Here is a 24,536-nt window from a genome sequence, read left to right as displayed (position 1 = left end):
ACTGATTTCAACTTTAACTGATTTCATCTTCATTTAACTGATTTCATCTACATTTAACTGATTTAATCTTTAACTGATTTAATCTTCATGTAACTGATTTAATCTGTAACTGATTTCATCTTTAACTGATTTCATCGTTAACTGATTTCATCTTCATTTAACTGATTTCATTTTCATTCTTCATTTAACTGATTTCATTGTTAACTGATTTCATCTTCATTTAACTGATTTCATTGTTAACTGATTTCATCTTCATTTAACTGATTTCATCGTTAACTGATTTCATGTTCATTTAACTGATTTCATCGTTAACTGATTTCATCTTCATTTAACTGATTTCATCTTTAACTGATTTCATCGTTAACTGATTTCATCTTCATTTAACTGATTTCATCTTTAACTGATTTCATCGTTAACTGATTTCATCGTCATTTAAATGATTTCATTGTCATTCTTCATTTAACTGATTTCAACTTTAACTGATTTCATCTTCATTTAACTGATTTCATCTACATTTAACTGATTTAATCTTTAACTGATTTAATCTTCATGTAACTGATTTAATCTGTAACTGATTTCATCTTTAACTGATTTCATCGTTAACTGATTTCATCTTCATTTAACTGATTTCATTTTCATTCTTCATTTAACTGATTTCATTGTTAACTGATTTCATCTTCATTTAACTGATTTCATTGTTAACTGATTTCATCTTCATTTAACTGATTTCATCTGTAACTGATTTCATCTGTAACTGATTTCATCTTCATTTAACTGATTTCATCGTTAACTGATTTCATCTTCATTTAACTGATTTCATCTTTAACTGATTTCATCGTTAACTGATTTCATCGTTAACTGATTTCATCTTTAACTGATTTCATCGTTAACTGATTTCATCTTCATTTAACTGATTTAATCGTTAACTGATTTCATCTTCATTTAACTGATTTCATCGTTAACTGATTTCATCTTCATTTAACTGATTTCATCTGTAACTGATTTCATCGTTAACTGATTTCATCTTCATTTAACTGATTTCATTTTCATTCTTCATTTAACTGATTTCATCTTTAACTGATTTCATCTTCATTTAACTGATTTCATCTACATTTAACTGATTTAATCTTTAACTGATTTAATCTTCATGTAACTGATTTCATCTGTAACTGATTTCATCTTCATGTAACTGATTTCATCTGTAACTGATTTCATCTGTAACTGATTTCATCTTTAACTGATTTCATCTTCATTTAACTGATTTCATCTGTAACTGATTTCATCTGTAACTGATTTCATCTTCATGTAACTGATTTCATCTGTAACTGATTTCATCTTCATGTAACTGATTTCATCTGTAACTGATTTCATCTTCATGTAACTGATTTCATCTTCATTTAACTGATTTCATCTTTAACTGATTTCATCTTTAACTGATTTCATCTTCATTTAACTGATTTCATCTTTAACTGATTTCATCTTTAACTGATTTCATCGTTAACTGATTTCATCTTCATTTAACTGATTTCATCTTTAACTGATTTCATCTTCATTTAACTGATTTCATCTGTAACTGATTTCATCTTCATTTAACTGATTTCATCATTAACTGATTTCATCGTTAACTGATTTCATCTTTAACTGATTTCATCGTTAACTGATTTCATCTTCATTTAACTGATTTCATCTTTAACTGATTTCATCGTTAACTGATTTCATCTTCATTTAACTGATTTCATCTTTAACTGATTTCATCTTCATTCTTCATTTGACTGATTTCATCTGTAACTGATTTAATCTTCATTTAACTGATTTAATCTTTAACTGATTTAATCTTCATGTAACTGATTTCATCTGTAACTGATTTCATCTTCATTTAGATGATTTCATCTTTAACTGATTTCATCTTTAACTGATTTCATCGTTAACTGATTTCATCTTCATTTAACTGATTTCATCGTTAACTGATTTCATCTTCATGTAACTGATTTCATCTGTAACTGATTTAATCTTTAACTGATTTCATCTTCATTTAACTGATTTCATCTACATTTAACTGATTTAATCTTTAACTGATTTAATCTTCATGTAACTGATTTCATCTGTAACTGATTTCATCTGTAACTGATTTCATCTTCATTTAACTGATTTCATCTGTAACTGATTTCATCTGTAACTGATTTCATCTTCATTTAACTGATTTCATCGTTAACTGATTTCATCTTCATTTAACTGATTTCATCTGTAACTGATTTCATCTGTAACTGATTTCATCTTTAACTGATTTCATCTTCATTTAACTGATTTCATCTGTAACTGATTTCATCTGTAACTGATTTCATCTTCATTTAACTTATTTCATCTACATTTAACTGATTTAATCTTTAACTGATTTACTCTGTAACTGATTTCATCTGTAACTGATTTCATCTTCATTTAACTGATTTCATCTTTAACTGATTTCATCTTCATTCTTCATTTAACTGATTTCATCTGTAACTGATTTAATCTTCATTTAACTGATTTAATCTTTAACTGATTTAATCTTCATGTAACTGATTTCATCTGTAACTGATTTCATCTGTAACTGATTTCATCTTTAACTGATTTCATCGTTAACTGATTTCATCTTCATTTAACTGATTTCATCTTTAACTGATTTCATCGTTAACTGATTTCATCTTCATTTAACTGATTTCATCTGTGACTGATTTCATCTGTATCTGATTTCATCTTCATTTAACTGATTTCATCTGTAACTGATTTCATCTGTAACTGATTTCATCTTCATTAAACTGATTTCATCTACATTTAACTGATTTAATCTTTAACTGATTTAATGTGTAACTGATTTCATCTGTAACTGATTTCATCTTCATTTAACTGATTTCATCTACATTTAACTGATTTAATCTTTAACTGATTTCATCTTCATGTAACTGATTTCATCTTCATTTAACTGATTTCATCTTTAACTGATTTCATCGTTAACTGATTTCATCTTCATTTAACTGATTTCATCTTTAACTGATTTCATCTTCATTTAACTGATTTCATCTGTAACTGATTTCATCTGTAACTGATTTCATCTTCATTTAACTGATTTCATCTGTAACTGATTTCATCTTCATGTAACTGATTTCATCTACATTTAACTGATTTAATCTTTAACTGATTTAATCTTCATGTAACTGATTTCATCTGTAACTGATTTCATCTTCATGTAACTGATTTCATCTGTAACTGATTTCATCTGTAACTGATTTCATCTTCATGTAACTGATTTCATCTGAAACTGATTTCATCTTCATGTAACTGATTTCATCTGTAACTGATTTCATCTGTAACTGATTTCATCTTTAACTGATTTCATCTTCATTTAACTGATTTCATCTGTAACTGATTTCATCTGTAACTGATTTCATCTGTAACTGATTTCATCTGTAACTGATTTCATCTTTAACTGATTTCATCTTCATTTAACTGAGTTCATCTGTAACTGATTTCATCTGTAACTGATTTCATCTTCATTTAACTGATTTCATCTACATTTAACTGATTTAATCTTTAACTGATTTAATCTGTAACTGATTTCATCTGTAACTGATTTCATCTTCATTTAACTGATTTCATCTTTAACTGATTTAATCTTCATGTAACTGATTTCATCTTCATTTAACTGATTTCATCTGTAACTGATTTCATCTGTAACTGATTTCATCTTCATTTAACTGATTTCATCGTTAACTGATTTCATCGTTAACTGATTTCATCTTCATTTAACTGATTTCATTTTCATTCTTCATTTAACTGATTTCATCTTTAACTGATTTCATCGTTAACTGATTTCATCTTCATTTAACTGACTTCATCTTTAACTGATTTCATCGTTAACTGATTTCATCTTCATTTAACTGATTTCATCGTTAACTGATTTCATCTTCATTTAACTGATTTCATCTTTAACTGATTTCATCGTTAACTGATTTCATCTTCATTTAACTGATTTCATCGTTAACTGATTTCATCTTCATTTAACTGATTTCATCTGTAAATGATTTCATCTTCATGTAACTGATTTCATCTGAAACTGATTTCATCTTCATGTAACTGATTTCATCTGTAACTGATTTCATCTGTAACTGATTTCATCTTTAACTGATTTCATCTTCATTTAACTGATTTCATCTGTAACTGATTTCATCTGTAACTGATTTCATCTGTAACTGATTTCATCTGTAACTGATTTCATCTTTAACTGATTTCATCTTCATTTAACTGAGTTCATCTGTAACTGATTTCATCTGTAACTGATTTCATCTTCATTTAACTGATTTCATCTACATTTAACTGATTTAATCTTTAACTGATTTAATCTGTAACTGATTTCATCTGTAACTGATTTCATCTTCATTTAACTGATTTCATCTTTAACTGATTTAATCTTCATGTAACTGATTTCATCTTCATTTAACTGATTTCATCTGTAACTGATTTCATCTGTAACTGATTTCATCTGTAACTGATTTCATCTTCATTTAACTGATTTCATCGTTAACTGATTTCATCGTTAACTGATTTCATCTTCATTTAACTGATTTCATTTTCATTCTTCATTTAACTGATTTCATCTTTAACTGATTTCATCGTTAACTGATTTCATCTTCATTTAACTGACTTCATCTTTAACTGATTTCATCGTTAACTGATTTCATCTTCATTTAACTGATTTCATCGTTAACTGATTTCATCTTCATTTAACTGATTTCATCGTTAACTGATTTCATCTTCATTTAACTGATTTCATCTTTAACTGATTTCATCGTTAACTGATTTCATCTTCATTTAACTGACTTCATCTTTAACTGATTTCATCGTTAACTGATTTCATCTTCATTTAACTGATTTCATCGTTAACTGATTTCATCTTTAACTGATTTCATCGTTAACGGATTTCATCTTCATTTAACTGACTTCATCTTTAACTGATTTCATCGTTAACTGATTTCATCTTCATTTAACTGATTTCATCGTTAACTGATTTCATCTTCATTTAACTGATTTCATCTTCATTTAACTGATTTCATCTTTAACTGATTTCATCGTTAACTGATTTCATCTTCATTTAACTGATTTCATCTTCATTTAACTGATTTAATCTTCATGTAACTGATTTCATCTGTAACTGATTTCATCTTCATGTAACTGATTTCATCTGTAACTGATTTCATCTTTATTTAACTGATTTCATCTTCATTTAACTGATTTCATCTTTAACTGATTTCATCGTTAACTGATTTCATCTTCATTTAACTGATTTCATCGTTAACTGATTTCATCTTCATTTAACTGATTTCATCTTTAACTGATTTAATCTTCATGTAACTGATTTCATCTGTAACTGATTTCATCTTCATTTAACTGATTTCATCTTTAACTGATTTAATCTTCATGTAACTGATTTCATCTTCATTTAACTGATTTCATCTGTAACTGATTTCATCTGTAACTGATTTCATCTTCATTTAACTGATTTCATCGTTAACTGATTTCATCTTCATTTAACTGATTTCATTTACATTCTTCATTTAACTGATTTCATCTTTAACTGATTTCATCGTTAACTGATTTCATCTTCATTTAACTGACTTCATCTTTAACTGATTTCATCGTTAACTGATTTCATCTTCATTTAACTGATTTCATCGTTAACTGATTTCATCTTCATTTAACTGATTTCATCTTTAACTGATTTCATCGTTAACTGATTTCATCTTCATTTAACTGATTTCATCTTTAACTGATTTCATCTTCATGTAACTGATTTCATCTGTAACTGATTTCATCGTTAACTGATTTCATCTTCATTTAACTGATTTCATCTTTAACTGATTTCATCGTTAACTGATTTCATCTTTAACTGATTTCATCGTTAACTGATTTCATCTTCATTTAACTGATTTCATCGTTAACTGATTTCATCTTCATTTAACTGATTTCATTTTCATTCTTCATTTAACTGATTTCATCTTTAACTGATTTCATCTTCATTTAACTGATTTCATCTACATTTAACTGATTTAATCTTTAACTGATTTAATCTTCATGTAACTGATTTCATCTTTAACTGATTTCATCTTCATTTAACTGATTTCATCTATATTTAACTGATTTAATCTTTAACTGATTTAATCTTCATGTAACTGATTTCATCTGCAACTGATTTCATCTTCATGTAACTGATTTCATCTGTAACTGATTTCATCTTTAACTGATTTCATCTTCATTTAACTGATTTCATCTGTAACTGATTTCATCTGTGACTGATTTCATCTTCATTTAACTGATTTCATCTGTAACTGATTTCATCTTCATGTAACTGATTTCAACTGTAAATGATTTCATCTTCATGTAACAGATTTCATCTTCATTTAACTGATTTCATCTTTAACTGATTTCATCGTTAACTGATTTCATCTTCATTTAACTGATTTCATCGTTAACTGATTTCATCTTCATTTAACTGATTTCATCGTTAACTGAGTTCATCTTCATTTAACTGATTTCATCTTTAACTGATTTCATCGTTAACTGATTTCATCTTCATTTAACTGATTTCATTTTCATTCTTCATTTAACTGATTTCATCGTTAACTGATTTCATCTTCATTTAACTGATTTCATTTTCATTCTTCATTTAACTGATTTCATCTTTAACTGATTTCATTGTTAACTGATTTCATCTTCATTTAACTGATTTCATCTGTAACTGATTTCATCTTCATGTAACTGATTTCATCTGTAACTGATTTCATCTTCATTTAACTGATTTAATCTTTAACTGATTTCATCGTTAACTGATTTCATCTTCATTTAACTGATTTCATCGTTAACTGATTTCATCGTTAACTGATTTCATCTTTAACTGATTTCATCGTTAACTGATTTCATCTTCATTTAACTGATTTCATCTTTAACTGATTTCATCGTTAACTGATTTCATCTTCATTTAACTGATTTCATCGTTAACTGATTTCATCTTCATGTAACTGATTTCATCTTTAACTGATTTCATCTGTAACTGATTTCATCTTCATTTAACTGATTTCATCTTTAACTGATTTCATCTTCATGTAACTGATTTCATCTTTAACTGATTTCATCTTCATGTAACTGATTTCATCTTCATTTAACTGATTTCATCGTTAACTGATTTCATCTTCATGTAACTGATTTCATCTTTAACTGATTTCATCTGTAACTGATTTCATCTTCATATAACTGATTTCATCTTTAACTGATTTCATCTTCATTTAACTGATTTCATTTTCATTCTTCATTTAACTGATTTCATCTTTAACTGATTTCATCTTCATTTAACTGATTTCATCTACATTTAACTGATTTAATCTTTAACTGATTTAATCTTCATTTAACTGATTTCATCTGTAACTGATTTCATCTTCATGTAACTGATTTCATCTTCATGTAACTGATTTCATCTGTAACTGATTTCATCTTTAACTGATTTCATCTTCATTTAACTGATTTCATCTTCATTTAACTGATTTCATCTTTAACTGATTTCATCGTTAACTGATTTCATCTTCATTTAACTGATTTCATTTTCATTCTTCATTTAACTGATTTCATCTTTAACTGATTTCATCTTCATTTAACTGATTTCATCTACATTTAACTGATTTAATCTTCATGTAACTGATTTCATCTGTAACTGATTTCATCTTCATGTAACTGATTTCATCTGTAACTGATTTCATCTTCATTTAACTGATTTCATCTGTAACTGATTTCATCTGTAACTGATTTCATCTTCATTTAACTGATTTCATCTTCATTTAACTGATTTCATCTGTAACTGATTTCATCTTCATTTAACTGATTTCATCTGTAACTGATTTCATCTTCATGTAACTGATTTCATCTGTAACTGATTTCATCTTTAACTGATTTCATCTTCATTTAACTGATTTCATCGTTAACTGATTTCATCTTCATTTAACTGATTTCATCTTTAACTGATTTCATCGTTAACTGATTTCATCTTCATTTAACTGATTTCATCGTTAACTGATTTCATCGTTAACTGATTCATCTTTAACTGATTTCATCTTCATTTAACTGATTTCATCTTTAACTGATTTCATCTTCATTTAACTGATTTCATCGTTAACTGATTTCATCTTCATTTAACTGATTTCATCTTTAACTGATTTCATCGTTAACTGATTTCATCTTCATTTAACTGATTTCATTTTCATTCTTCATTTAACTGATTTCATCGTTAACTGATTTCATCTTCATTTAACTGATTTCATTTTCATTCTTCATTTAACTGATTTCATCTTTAACTGATTTCATCTTCATTTAACTGATTTCATCTACATTTAACTGATTTCATCTTTAACTGATTTAATCTTCATGTAACTGATTTCATCTGTAACTGATTTCATCTTTAACTGATTTCATCTTCATTTAACTGATTTCATATGTAACTGATTTCATCTGTAACTGATTTCATCTTCATTTAACTGATTTCATCTGTAACTGATTTCATCTTCATGTAAATGATTTCATCTGTAACTGATTTCATCTTCATGTAACTGATTTCATCTTCATTTAACTGATTTCATCTTTAACTGATTTCATCGTTAACTGATTTCATCTTCATTTAACTGATTTCATCGTTAACTGATTTCATCTTCATTTAACTGACTTCATCTGTAACTGATTTCATCTTCATGTAACTGATTTCATCTGTAACTGATTTCATCTTTAACTGATTTCATCTTCATTTAACTGATTTCATCGTTAACTGATTTCATCTTCATTTAACTGACTTCATCTGTAACTGATTTCATCTTCATGTAACTGATTTCATCTGTAACTGATTTCATCTTTAACTGATTTCATCTTCATTTAACTGATTTCATCGTTAACTGATTTCATCTTCATTTAACTGATTTCATCTTTAACTGATTTCATCGTTAACTGATTTCATCTTCATTTAACTGATTTCATTTTCATTCTTCATTTAACTGATTTCATCTTCAACTGATTTCATCGTTAACTGATTTCATCTTCATTTAACTGATTTCATCTTTAACTGATTTCATCGTTAACTGATTTCATCTTCATTTAACTGATTTCATTTTCATTCTTCATTTAACTGATTTCATCTTTAACTGATTTCATCGTTAACTGATTTCATCTTCATTTAACTGATTTCATCTTTAACTGATTTCATCGTTAACTGATTTCATCTTCATTTAACTGATTTCATCTTTAACTGATTTCATCGTTAACTGATTTCATCTTCATTTAACTGACTTCATCTGTAACTGATTTCATCTTCATGTAACTGATTTCATCTGTAACTGATTTCATCTGTAACTGATTTCATCTTTAACTGATTTCATCTTCATTTAACTGATTTCATCGTTAACTGATTTCATCTTCATTTAACTGATTTCATTTTCATTCTTCATTTAACTGATTTCATCTTTAACTGATTTCATCGTTAACTGATTTCATCTTCATTTAACTGATTTCATCTTTAACTGATTTCATCGTTAACTGATTTCATCTTCATTTAACTGATTTCATCTTTAACTGATTTCATCGTTAACTGATTTCATCTTCATTTAACTGACTTCATCTGTAACTGATTTCATCTTCATGTAACTGATTTCATCTGTAACTGATTTCATCTGTAACTGATTTCATCTTTAACTGATTTCATCTTCATTTAACTGATTTCATCGTTAACTGATTTCATCTTCATTTAACTGATTTCATTTTCATTCTTCATTTAAATGATTTCATCTTTAACTGATTTCATCGTTAACTGATTTCATCTTCATTTAACTGATTTCATCTTTAACTGATTTCATCGTTAACTGATTTCATCTTCATTTAACTGATTTCATTTTCATTCTTCATTTAACTGATTTCATCTTCAACTGATTTCATCGTTAACTGATTTCATCTTCATTTAACTGATTTCATCTTTAACTGATTTCATCGTTAACTGATTTCATCTTCATTTAACTGATTTCATTTTCATTCTTCATTTAACTGATTTCATCTTTAACTGATTTCATCGTTAACTGATTTCATTTTCATTCTTCATTTAACTGATTTCATCTTTAACTGATTTCATCGTTAACTGATTTCATCTTCATTTAACTGATTTCATCTTTAACTGATTTCATCGTTAACTGATTTCATCTTCATTTAAATGACTTCATCTGTAACTGATTTCATCTTCATGTAACTGATTTCATCTGTAACTGATTTCATCTGTAACTGATTTCATCTTTAACTGATTTCATCTTCATTTAACTGATTTCATCGTTAACTGATTTCATCTTCATTTAACTGATTTCATTTTCATTCTTCATTTAAATGATTTCATCTTTAACTGATTTCATCGTTAACTGATTTCATCTTCATTTAACTGATTTCATCTTTAACTGATTTCATCGTTAACTGATTTCATCTTCATTTAACTGATTTCATTTTCATTCTTCATTTAACTGATTTCATCTTCATTTAACTGATTTCATCTTTAACTGATTTCATCGTTAACTGATTTCATCTTCATTTAACTGACTTCATCTTTAACTGATTTCATCGTTAACTGATTTCATCTTCATTTAACTGATTTCATCGTTAACTGATTTCATCTTCATTTAATTGATTTCATCTTTAACTGATTTCATCGTTAACTGATTTCATCTTCATTTAACTGATTTCAGCTTTAACTGATTTCATCGTTAACTTATTTCATCTTCATTTAACTGATTTCATCGTTAACTGATTTCATCTTCATTTAACTGATTTCATCGTTAACTGATTTCATCTTCATTTAACTGATTTCATCTTTAACTGATTTCATCGTTAACTGATTTCATCTTCATTTAACTGATTTCATTTTCATTCTTCATTTAACTGATTTCATCGTTAACTGATTTCATCTTTAACTGATTTCATCGTTAACTGATTTAATCTTCATGTAACTGATTTCATCTGTAACTGATTTCATCTTCATGTAACTGATTTCATCTTCATGTAACTGATTTCATCTTTAACTGATTTCATCGTTAAGTGATTTCATCTTCATTTAACTGATTTCATCGTTAACTGATTTCATCGTTAACTGATTTCATCTTCATTTAACTGATTTCATCGTTAACTGATTTCATCTTCATTTAACTGATTTCATCGTTAACTGATTTCATCTTCATTTAACTGATTTCATCTTCATTTGACTGATTTCATCGTTAACTGATTTCATCTTCATTTAACTGATTTCATCTTTAACTGATTTCATCGTTAACTGATTTCATCTTCATTTAACTGATTTCATCGTTAACTGATTTCATCGTTAACTGATTTCATCGTTAACTGATTTAATCTTCATGTAACTGATTTCATCTGTAACTGATTTCATCGTTAACTGATTTCATCGTTAACTGATTTCATCTGTAACTGATTTCATCTTTAACTGATTTCATCTTCATTTAACTGATTTCATCGTTAACTGATTTCATCTTCATTTAACTGATTTCATCTTTAACTGATTTCATCGTTAACTGATTTCATCTTCATTTAACTGATTTCATCGTTAACTGATTTCATCTGTAACTGATTTCATCTGTAACTGATTTCATCTTTAACTGATTTCATCTTCATTTAACTGATTTCATCGTTAACTGATTTCATCTTCATTTAACTGATTTCATCTTTAACTGATTTCATCGTTAACTGATTTCATCTTCATTTAACTGATTTCATTTTCATTCTTCATTTAACTGATTTCATCTACATTTAACTGATTTCATCGTTAACTGATTTCATCTTCATTTAACTGATTTCATCTTTAACTGATTTCATCGTTAACTGATTTCATCTTCATTTAACTGATTTCATCGTTAACTGATTTCATCTTCATTTAACTGATTTCATCTTTAACTGATTTCATCGTTAACTGATTTCATCTTCATTTAACTGATTTCATCGTTAACTGATTTCATCGTTAACTGATTTCATCGTTAACTGATTTAATCTTCATGTAACTGATTTCATCTGTAACTGATTTCATCTTTAACTGATTTCATCGTTAACTGATTTCATCGTTAACTGATTTCATCTGTAACTGATTTCATCTTTAACTGATTTCATCTTCATTTAACTGATTTCATCGTTAACTGATTTCATCTTCATTTAACTGATTTCATCTTTAACTGATTTCATCGTTAACTGATTTCATCTTCATTTAACTGATTTCATCGTTAACTGATTTCATCTGTAACTGATTTCATCTGTAACTGATTTCATCTTTAACTGATTTCATCTTCATTTAACTGATTTCATCGTTAACTGATTTCATCTTCATTTAACTGATTTCATCTTTAACTGATTTCATCGTTAACTGATTTCATCTTCATTTAACTGATTTCATTTTCATTCTTCATTTAACTGATTTCATCTACATTTAACTGATTTCATCGTTAACTGATTTCATCTTCATTTAACTGATTTCATCTTTAACTGATTTCATCGTTAACTGATTTCATCTTCATTTAACTGATTTCATCGTTAACTGATTTCATCTTCATTTAACTGATTTCATCTTTAACTGATTTCATCGTTAACTGATTTCATCTTCATTTAACTGATTTCATTTTCATTCTTCATTTAACTGATTTCATCGTTAACTGATTTCATCTTTAACTGATTTCATCGTTAACTGATTTCATCTTCATTTAACTGATTTCATTTTCATTCTTCATTTAACTGATTTCATCTTTAACTGATTTCATCTTCATTTAACTGATTTAATCTTTAACTGATATAATCTTCATGTAACAGATTTCATCTGTAACTGATTTCATCTTCATTTAACTGATTTCATCTTCATTTAACTGATTTCATCTTTAACTGATTTCATCGTTAACTGATTTCATCTTCATTTAACTGATTTCATCGTTAACTGATTTCATTTTCATTTAACTGATTTCATCTTTAACTGATTTCATCGTTAACTGATTTCATTCTTCATTTAACTGATTTCATCTTTAACTGATTTCATCTTCATGTAACTGATTTCATCTGTAACTGATTTCATCGTTAACTGATTTCATCTTCATTTAACTGATTTCACCTGTAACTGATTTCATCTTCATGTAACTGATTTCATCTGTAACTGATTTCATCTTCATGTAACAGATTTCATCTTCATTTAACTGATTTCATCTTTAACTGTTTTCATCGTTAACTGATTTCATCTTCATTTAACTGATTTCATCGTTAACTGATTTCATCTTCATTTAACTGACTTCATCTTTAACTGATTTCATTGTTAACTGATTTCATCTTCATTTAACTGATTTCATCGTTAACTGATTTCATCTTCATTTAATTGATTTCATCTTTAACTGATTTCATCGTTAACTGATTTCATCTTCATTTAACTGATTTCATTTTCATTCTTCATTTAACTGATTTCATCGTTAACTGATTTCATCTTCATTTAACTGATTTCATTTTCATTCTTCAATTAACTGATTTCATCTTTAACTGATTTCATCGTTAACTGATTTCATCTTCATTTAACTGATTTCATCTGTAACTGATTTCATCTTCATGTAACTGATTTCATCTGTAACTGATTTCATCTTCATTTAACTGATTTCATCTTTAACTGATTTCATCGTTAACTGATTTCATCTTCATTTAACTGATTTCATTTTCATTCTTCATTTAACTGATTTCATCGTTAACTGATTTCATCTTTAACTGATTTCATCGTTAACTGATTTAATCTTCATGTAACTGATTTCATCTGTAACTGATTTCATCTTTAACTGATTTCATCGTTAACTGATTTCATCTTCATTTAACTGATTTCATCTTTAACTGATTTCATCGTTAACTGATTTCATCGTTAACTGATTTCATCTTCATTTAACTGATTTCATCTTTAACTGATTTCATCTTTAACTGATTTCATCGTTAACTGATTTCATCTTCATTTAACTGATTTCATCTGTAACTGATTTCATCGTTAACTGATTTCATCTTCATTTAACTGATTTCATCGTTAACTGATTTCATCTTCATATAACTGATTTCATCTTTAACTGATTTCATCGTTAACTGATTTCATCTTCATTTAACTGATTTCATTTTCATTCTTCATTTAACTGATTTCATCTTTAACTGATTTCATCTTCATTTAACTGATTTAATCTTTAACTGATTTAATCTTCATGTAACTGATTTCATCTGTAACTGATTTCATCTTCATTTAACTGATTTCATCTTCATTTAACTGATTTCATCTTTAACTGATTTCATCGTTTACTGATTTCATCTTCATTTAACTGATTTCATCGTTAACTGATTTCATTTTTATTTAACTGATTTCATCTTTAACTGATTTCATCGTTAACTGATTTCATTCTTCATTTAACTGATTTCATCTTTAACTGATTTCATCTTCATGTAACTGATTTCATCTGTAACTGATTTCATCGTTAACTGATTTCATCTTCATTTAACTGATTTCATCTTTAACTGATTTCATCGTTAACTGATTTCATCTTCATTTAACTGATTTCATCTTTAACTGATTTCATCGTTAACTGATTTCATTCTTCATTTAACTGATTTCATCTTTAACTGATTTCATCTTCATGTAACTGATTTCATCTGTAACTGATTTCATCTTCATTTAACTGATTTCATCTTTAACTGATTTCATCGTTAACTGATTTCATCTTCATTTAACTGATTTCATCTTTAACTGATTTCATCGTTAACTGATTTCATCTTCATTTAACTGATTTCATCTTTAACTGATTTCATCATTAACTGATTTCATCTTCATTTAACTGATTTCATCTGTAACTGATTTCATCTTTAACTGATTTCATCTTCATTTAACTGATTTCATCTGTAACTGATTTCATCTTCATTTAACTGATTTCATCTGTAACTGATTTCATCTTCATGTATCTGATTTCATCTGTAACTGATTTCATCTTCATGTAACTGATTTCATCTTCATTTAACTGATTTCATCTTTAACTGATTTCATCGTTAACTGATTTCATCTTCATTTAACTGATTTCATCGTTAACTGATTTCATCTTCATTTAACTGACTTCACCTTTAACTGATTTCATCGTTAACTGATTTCATCTTCATTTAACTGATTTCATCGTTAACTGATTTCATCTTCATTTAACTGATTTCATCGTTAACTGATTTCATCTTCATTTAACTGATTTCATTTTCATTCTTCATTTAACTGATTTCATCGTTAACTGATTTCATCTTCATTTAAGTGAATTCATTTTCATTCTTCATTTAACTGATTTCATCTTTAACTGATTTCATCTTCATTTAACTGATTTCATCTACATTTAACTGATTTAATCTTTAACTGATTTAATCTTCATGTAACTGATTTCATCTTCATGTAACTGATTTCATCTGTAACTGATTTCATCTGTAACTGATTTCATCTTTAACTGATTTCATCTTCATTTAACTGATTTCATCTGTAACTGATTTCATCTGTAACTGATTTCATCTTCATTTAACTGATTTCATCTGTAACTGATTTCATCTTCATGTAACTGATTTCATCTGTAACTGATTTCATCTTCATGTAACTGATTTCATCTGTAACTGATTTCATCTTCATGTAACTGATTTCATCTTCATGTAACTGATTTCATCTGTAACTGATTTCATCTTCATGTAACTGATTTCATCTGTAACTGATTTCATCTTCATGTTACTGATTTCATCTTCATTTAACTGATTTCATCTTTAACTGATTTCATCTTCATTTAACTGATTTCATCGTTAACTGATTTCATCTTCATGTAACTGATTTCATCTTCATTTAACTGATTTCATCGTTAACTGATTTCATCTTCATTTAACTGACTTCCTCTTTAACTGATTTCATCGTTAACTGATTTCATCTTCATTTAACTGATTTCATCGTTAACTGATTTCATCTTCATTTAACTGATTTCATCTTTAACTGATTTCATCGTTAACTGATTTCATCTTCATTTAACTGATTTCATTTTCATTCTTCATTTAACTGATTTCATCGTTAACTGATTTCATCTTCATTTAACTGATTTCATTTTCATTCTTCATTTAACTGATTTCATCGTTAACTGATTTCATCTTCATTTAACTGATTTCATTTTCATTCTTCATTTAACTGATTTCATCTTTAACTGATTTAATCTTCATGTAACTGATTTCATCTGTAACTGATTTCATCTTCATGTAACTGATTTCATCTTTAACTGATTTCATCGTTAACTGATTTCATCTTCATTTAACTGATTTCATCTTTAACTGATCTCATCGTTAACTGATTTCATCTTCATTTAACTGATTTCATTTTCATTCTTCATTTAACTGATTTCATCTTTAACTGATTTCATCTTCATTTAACTGATTTCATCTTTAACTGATTTCATCGTTAACTGATTTCATCTTCATTTAACTGATTTCATTTTCATTCTTCATTTAACTGATTTCATCTTTAACTGATTTCATCTTTAACTGATTTCATCGTTAACTGATTTCATCTTCATTTAACTGATTTCATCTTTAACTGATTTCATCTTTAACTGATTTCATCGTTAACTGATTTCATCTTCATTTAAATGACTTCATCTGTAACTGATTTCATCTTTAACTGATTTCATCGTTAACTGATTTCATCTTCATTTAACTGACTTCATCGTTAATTGATTTCATCTTCATTTAACTGATTTCATCTTTAACTGATTTCATCTGTAACTGATTTCATCTGTAACTGATTTCGTCTGTAACGGATTTCATCTTTAACTGATTTCATCTTCATTTAACTGATTTCATCGTTAACTGATTTCATCTTCATGTAACTGATTTCATCTGTTACTGATTTCATCTGTAACTGATTTCATCTTTAACTGATTTCATCTTCATTTAACTGATTTCATCGTTAACTGATTTCATCTTCATTTAACTGATTTCAGTTTCATTCTTCATTTAACTGATTTCATCTTTAACTGATTTCATCGTTAACTGATTTCATCTTCATTTAATTGATTTCATCTTTAACTGATTTCATCGTTAACTGATTTCATCTTCATTTAACTGATTTCATTTTCATTCTTCATTTAACTGATTTCATCTTTAACTGATTTCATCTTCATTTAACTGATTTCATCTTTAACTGATTTCATCGTTAACTGATTTCATCTTCATTTAACTGATTTCATCGTTAACTGATTTCATCGTTAACTGATTTCATCTTCATATAACTGATTTCATCTTTAACTGATTTCATCGTTAACTGATTTCATCTTCATTTAACTGATTTCATTTTCATTCTTCATTTAACTGATTTCATCTTTAACTGATTTCATCTTCATTTAACTGATTTAATCTTTAACTGATTTAATCTTCATGTAACTGATTTCATCTGTAACTGATTTCATCTTCATTTAACTGATTTCATCTTCATTTAACTGATTTCATCTTTAACTGATTTCATCGTTTACTGATTTCATCTTCATTTAACTGATTTCATCGTTAACTGATTTCATTTTCATTTAACTGATTTCATCTTTAACTGATTTCATCGTTAACTGATTTCATTCTTCATTTAACTGATTTCATCTTTAACTGATTTCATCTTCATGTAACTGATTTCATCTGTAACTGATTTCATCGTTAACTGATTTCATCTTCATTTAACTGATTTCATCTTTAACTGATTTCATCGTTAACTGATTTCATCTTCATTTAACTGATTTCATCTTTAACTGATTTCATCTTCATGTAACTGATTTCATTCTTCATTTAACTGATTTCATCTTTAACTGATTTCATCTTCATGTAACTGATTTCATCTGTAACTGATTTCATCTTCATTTAACTGATTTCATCTTTAACTGATTTCATCGTTAACTGATTTCATCATCATTTAACTGATTTCATCTTTAACTGATTTCATCGTTAACTGATTTCATCTTCATTTAACTGATTTCATCTTTAACTGATTTCATCATTAACTGATTTCATCTTCATTTAACTGATTTCATCTGTAACTGATTTCATCTTTAACTGATTTCATCTTCATTTAACTGATTTCATCTGTAACTGATTTCATCTTCATTTAACTGATTTCATCTGTAACTGATTTCATCTTCATGTAACTGATTTCGTCTGTAACTGATTTCATCTTCATGTAACTGATTTCATCTTCATTTAACTGATTTCATCTTTAACTGATTTCATCTGTAACTGATTTCATCTGTAACTGATTTCATCGTTAACTGATTTCATCTTCATTTAACTGACTTCACCTTTAACTGATTTCATCGTTAACTGATTTCATCTTCATTTAACTGATTTCATCGTTAACTGATTTCATCTTCATTTAACTGATTTCATCGTTAACTGATTTCATCTTCATTTAACTGATTTCATTTTCATTCTTCATTTAACTGATTTCATCGTTAACTGATTTCATCTTCATTTAAGTGAATTCATTTTCATTCTTCATTTAACTGATTTCATCTATAACTGATTTCATCTTCATTTAACTGATTTCATCTACATTTAACTGATTTAATCTTTAACTGATTTAATCTTCATGTAACTGATTTCATCTTCATGTAACTGATTTCATCTGTAACTGATTTCATCTTTAACTGATTTCATCTTCATTTAACTGATTTCATCTGTAACTGATTTCATCTGTAACTGATTTCATCTTCATTTAACTGATTTCATCTGTAACTGATTTCATCTTCATGTAACTGATTTCATCTGTAACTGATTTCATCTTCATGTAACTGATTTCATCTGTAACTGATTTCATCTTCATGTAACTGATTTCATCTTCATTTAACTGATTTCATCTTTAACTGATTTCATCTTCATTTAACTGATTTCATCGTTAACTGATTTCATCTTCATGTAACTGATTTCATCTTCATTTAACTGATTTCATCGTTAACTGATTTCATCTTCATTTAACTGACTTCATCTTTAACTGATTTCATCGTTAACTGATTTCATCTTCATTTAACTGATTTCATCGTTAACTGATTTCATCTTCATTTAACTGATTTCATCTTTAACTGATTTCATCGTTAACTGATTTCATCTTCATTTAACTGATTTCATTTTCATTCTTCATTTAACTGATTTCATCGTTAACTGATTTCATCTTCATTTAACTGATTTCATTTTCATTCTTCATTTAACTGATTTCATCTTTAACTGATTTAATCTTCATGTAACTGATTTCATCTGTAACTGATTTCATCTTCATGTAACTGATTTCATCTTTAACTGATTTCATCGTTAACTGATTTCATCTTCATTTAACTGATTTCATTTTCATTCTTCATTTAACTGATTTCATCTTTAACTGATTTCATCTTCATTTAACTGATTTCATCTTTAACTGATTTCATCGTTAACTGATTTCATCTTCATTTAACTGATTTCATTTTCATTCTTCATTTAACTGATTTCATCTTTAACTGATTTCATCTTCATTTAACTGATTTCATCTTTAACTGATTTCTTCGTTAACTGATTTCATCTTCATTTAACTGATTTCATCTTTAACTGATTTCATCTTTAACTGATTTCATCGTTAACTGATTTCATCTTCATTTAACTGACTTCATCTGTAACTGATTTCATCTTTAACTGATTTCATCGTTAACTGATTTCATCTTCATTTAACTGACTTCATCTGTAACTGATTTCATCTTCATGTAACTGATTTCATCTGTTACTGATTTCATCTGTAACTGATTTCATCTTTAACTGATTTCATCTTCATTTAACTGATTTCATCGTTAACTGATTTCATCTTCATTTAACTGATTTCATTTTCATTCTTCATTTAACTGATTTCATCTTTAACTGATTTCATCGTTAACTGATTTCATCTTCATTTAATTGATTTCATCTTTAACTGATTTCATCTTCATTTAACTGATTTCATTTTCATTCTTCATTTAACTGATTTCATCTTTAACTGATTTCATCTTCATTTAACTGATTTCATCTTTAACTGATTTCATCGTTAACTGATTTCATCTTCATTTAACCGACTTCATCTTTAACTGATTTCATCGTTAACTGATTTCATCTTCATTTAACTGATTTCATCGTTAACTGATTTCATCTTCATTTAATTGATTTCATCTTTAACTGATTTCATCGTTAACTGATTTCATCTTCATTTAACTGATTTCATTTTCATTCTTCATTTAACTGATTTCATCGTTAACTGATTTCATCTTCATTTAACTGATTTCATTTTCATTCTTCATTTAACTGATTTCATCGTTAACTGATTTCATCTTCATTTAACTGATTTCATTTTCATTCTTCATTTAACTGATTTCATCTTCAACTGATTTAATCTTCATGTAACTGACTTCATCTGTAACTGATTTCATCTTCATGTAACTGATTTCATCTTTAACTGATTTCATCTTTAACTGATTTCATCGTTTACTGATTTCATCTTCATTTAACTGATTTCATCTTTAACTGATTTCATCGTTAACTGATTTCATCTTCATTTAACTGACTTCATCTGTAACTGATTTCATCTTCATGTAACTGATTTCATCTGTAACTGATTTCATCTTTAACTGATTTCATCGTTAACTGATTTCATCTTAATTTAACTGATTTCATCTTTAACTGATTTCATCGTTAACTGATTTCATCTTCATTTAACTGATTTCATTTTCATTCTTCATTTAACTGATTTCATCTTTAACTGATTTCATCGTTAACTGATTTCATCTTCATTTAACTGATTTCATCTATAACTGATTTCATCGTTAACTGATTTCATCTTCATTTAACTGATTTCATTTTCATTCTTTATTTAACTGATTTCATCTTTAACTGATTTCATCTTCATTTAACTGATTTCATCTTTAACTGATTTCATCGTTAACTGATTTCATCTTCATTTAACTGATTTCATCTTTAACTGATTTCATCGTTAACTGATTTCATCTTCATTTAACTGACTTCATCTGTAACTGATTTCATCTTCATGTAACTGATTTCATCTGTAACTGATTTCATCTGTAACTGATTTCATCTATAACTGATTTCATCTTCATTTAACTGATTTCATCGTTAACTGATTTCATCTTCATTTAACTGATTTCATTTTCATTCTTCATTTAACTGATTTCATCTTTAACTGATTTTATCGTTAACTGATTTCATCTTCATTTAACTGATTTCATCATTAACTGATTTCATCGTTAACTGATTTCATCTTCATTTAACTGATTTCATTTTCATTCTTCATTTAACTGATTTCATCTTTAACTGATTTCATCTTTAACTGATTTCATCGTTAACTGATTTCATCTTCATTTAACTGATTTCAGCTTTAACTGATTTCATCGTTAACTGATTTCATCTTCATTTAACTGATTTCATCGTTAACTGATTTCATCTTCATTTAACTGATTTCATCGTTAACTGATTTCATCTTCATTTAACTGATTTCATCTTTAACTGATTTCATCGTTAACTGATTTCATCTTCATTTAACTGATTTCATTTTCATTCTTCATTTAACTGATTTCATCGTTAACTGATTTCATCTTTAACTGATTTCATCGTTAACTGATTTAATCTTCATGTAACTGATTTCATCTGTAACTGATTTCATCTTCATGTAACTGATTTCATCTTCATGTAACTGATTTCATCTTTAACTGATTTCATCGTTAACTGATTTAATCTTCATGTAACTGATTTCATCTGTAACTGATTTCATCTTTAACTGATTTCATCGTTAACTGATTTCATCTTCATTTAACTGATTTCATCTTTAACTGATTTCATCGTTAACTGATTTCATCTTCATTTATCTGATTTCATTTTCATTCTTCATTTAACTGATTTCATCTTTAACTGATTTCATCTTCATTTAACTGATTTAATCTTTAACTGATTTAATCTTCATGTAACTGATTTCATCTGTAACTGATTTCATCTTCATTTAACTGATTTCATCTTCATTTAACTGATTTCATCTTTAACTGATTTCATCGTTAACTGATTTCATCTTCATTTAACTGATTTCATCGTTAACTGATTTCATCTTCATTTAACTGACTTCATCTTTAACTGATTTCATCGTTAACTGATTTCATTCTTCATTTAACTGATTTCATCTTTAACTGATTTCATCTTCATGTAAATGATTTCATCTTTAACTGATTTCATCTTCATTTAACTGATTTCATCTTTAACTGATTTCATCTTCATTTAACTGATTTCATCTTTAACTGATTTCATCGTTAACTGATTTCATCTTCATTTAACTGATTTCATCTTTAACTGATTTCATCATTAACTGATTTCATCTTCATTTAACTGATTTCATCTGTAACTGATTTCATCTTTAACTGATTTCATCTTCATTTAACTGATTTCATCGTTAACTGATTTCATCTTCATTTAACTGATTTCATCTTTAACTGATTTCATCGTTAACTGATTTCATCTTCATTTAACTGATTTCATCGTTAACTGATTTCATCTGTAACTGATTTCATCTTTAACTGATTTCATCTTCATTTAACTGATTTCATCGTTAACTGATTTAATCTTCATGTAACTGATTTCATCTGTAACTGATTTCATCTTTAACTGATTTCATCGTTAACTGATTTCATCTTCATTTAACTGATTTCATCTTCATTTAACTGGTTTCATCGTTAACTGATTTCATCGTTAACTGATTTCATCTTCATTTAACTGATTTCATCTTCATTTAACTGATTTCATCTTTAACTGATTTCATCGTTAACTGATTTCATCTTCATTTAACTGATTTCATCTTTAACTGATTTCATCTGTAACTGATTTCATCTTTAACTGATTTCATCGTTAACTGATTTCATTCTTCATTTAACTGATTTCATTTTTAACTGATTTCATCTTCATGTAACTGATTTCATCTGTAACTGATTTCATCGTTAACTGATTTCATCTTCATTTAACTGATTTCATCTTTAACTGATTTCATCTTTAACTGATTTCATCGTTAACTGATTTCATCTTCATTTAACTGATTTCATCGTTAACTGATTTCATCTTCATTTAACTGATTTCATCTTCATGTAACTGATTTCATCTGTAACTGATTTCATCGTTAACTGATTTCATCTTCATTTAACTGATTTCATCTTTAACTGATTTCATCTTTAACTGATTTCATCTTCATTTAACTGATTTCATCTTTAACTGATTTCATCGATAACTGATATCATCTTCATTTAACTGATTTCATCGTTAACTGATTTCATCTTTAACTGATTTCATCTTTAACTGATTTCATCTTCATTTAACTGATTTCATCTTTAACTGATTTCATCGATAACTGATTTCATCTTCATTTAACTGATTTCATCTGTAACTGATTTCATCTGTAACTGATTTCATCTTTAACTGATTTCATCTTCATTTAACTGATTTCATCTTCATTTAACTGATTTCATCTTTAACTGATTTCATCGTTAACTGATTTCATCTTCATTTAACTGATTTCATTTTCATTCTTCATTTAACTGATTTCATCTTTAACTGATTTCATCTTCATTTAACTGATTTCATCTACATTTAAGTGATTTAATCTTTAACTGATTTAATCTTCATGTAACTGATTTCATCTGTAACTGATTTCATCTGTAACTGATTTCATCGTTAACTGATTTCATCTTCATTTAACTGATTTCATCTTCATTTAACTGATTTCATCTTTAACTGATTTCATCGTTAACTGATTTCATCTTCATTTAACTGATTTCATCTTTAACTGATTTCATCTGTAACTGATTTCATCTTTAACTGATTTCATCGTTAACTGATTTCATTCTTCATTTAACTGATTTCATTTTTAACTGATTTCATCTTCATGTAACTGATTTCATCTGTAACTGATTTCATCGTTAACTGATTTCATCTTCATTTAACTGATTTCATCTTTAACTGATTTCATCTTTAACTGATTTCATCGTTAACTGATTTCATCTTCATTTAACTGATTTCATCGTTAACTGATTTCATCTTCATTTAACTGATTTCATCTTCATGTAACTGATTTCATCTGTAACTGATTTCATCGTTAACTGATTTCATCTTCATTTAACTGATTTCATCTTTAACTGATTTCATCTTTAACTGATTTCATCTTCATTTAACTGATTTCATCTTTAACTGATTTCATCGATAACTGATATCATCTTCATTTAACTGATTTCATCGTTAACTGATTTCATCTTTAACTGATTTCATCTTTAACTGATTTCATCTTCATTTAACTGATTTCATCTTTAACTGATTTCATCGATAACTGATTTCATCTTCATTTAACTGATTTCATCTGTAACTGATTTCATCTGTAACTGATT

This window comes from Semicossyphus pulcher, unplaced genomic scaffold, assembly GCF_022749685.1.
Source record: "Semicossyphus pulcher isolate SPU_LCO1_2020_fin unplaced genomic scaffold, fSemPul1.0.p SCAF_2, whole genome shotgun sequence".
Taxonomy (NCBI): domain Eukaryota; kingdom Metazoa; phylum Chordata; class Actinopteri; order Labriformes; family Labridae; genus Semicossyphus; species Semicossyphus pulcher.
The sequence above is the reverse complement of the archived record's forward strand: the minus strand, read 5'-3'. Positions refer to the sequence as shown.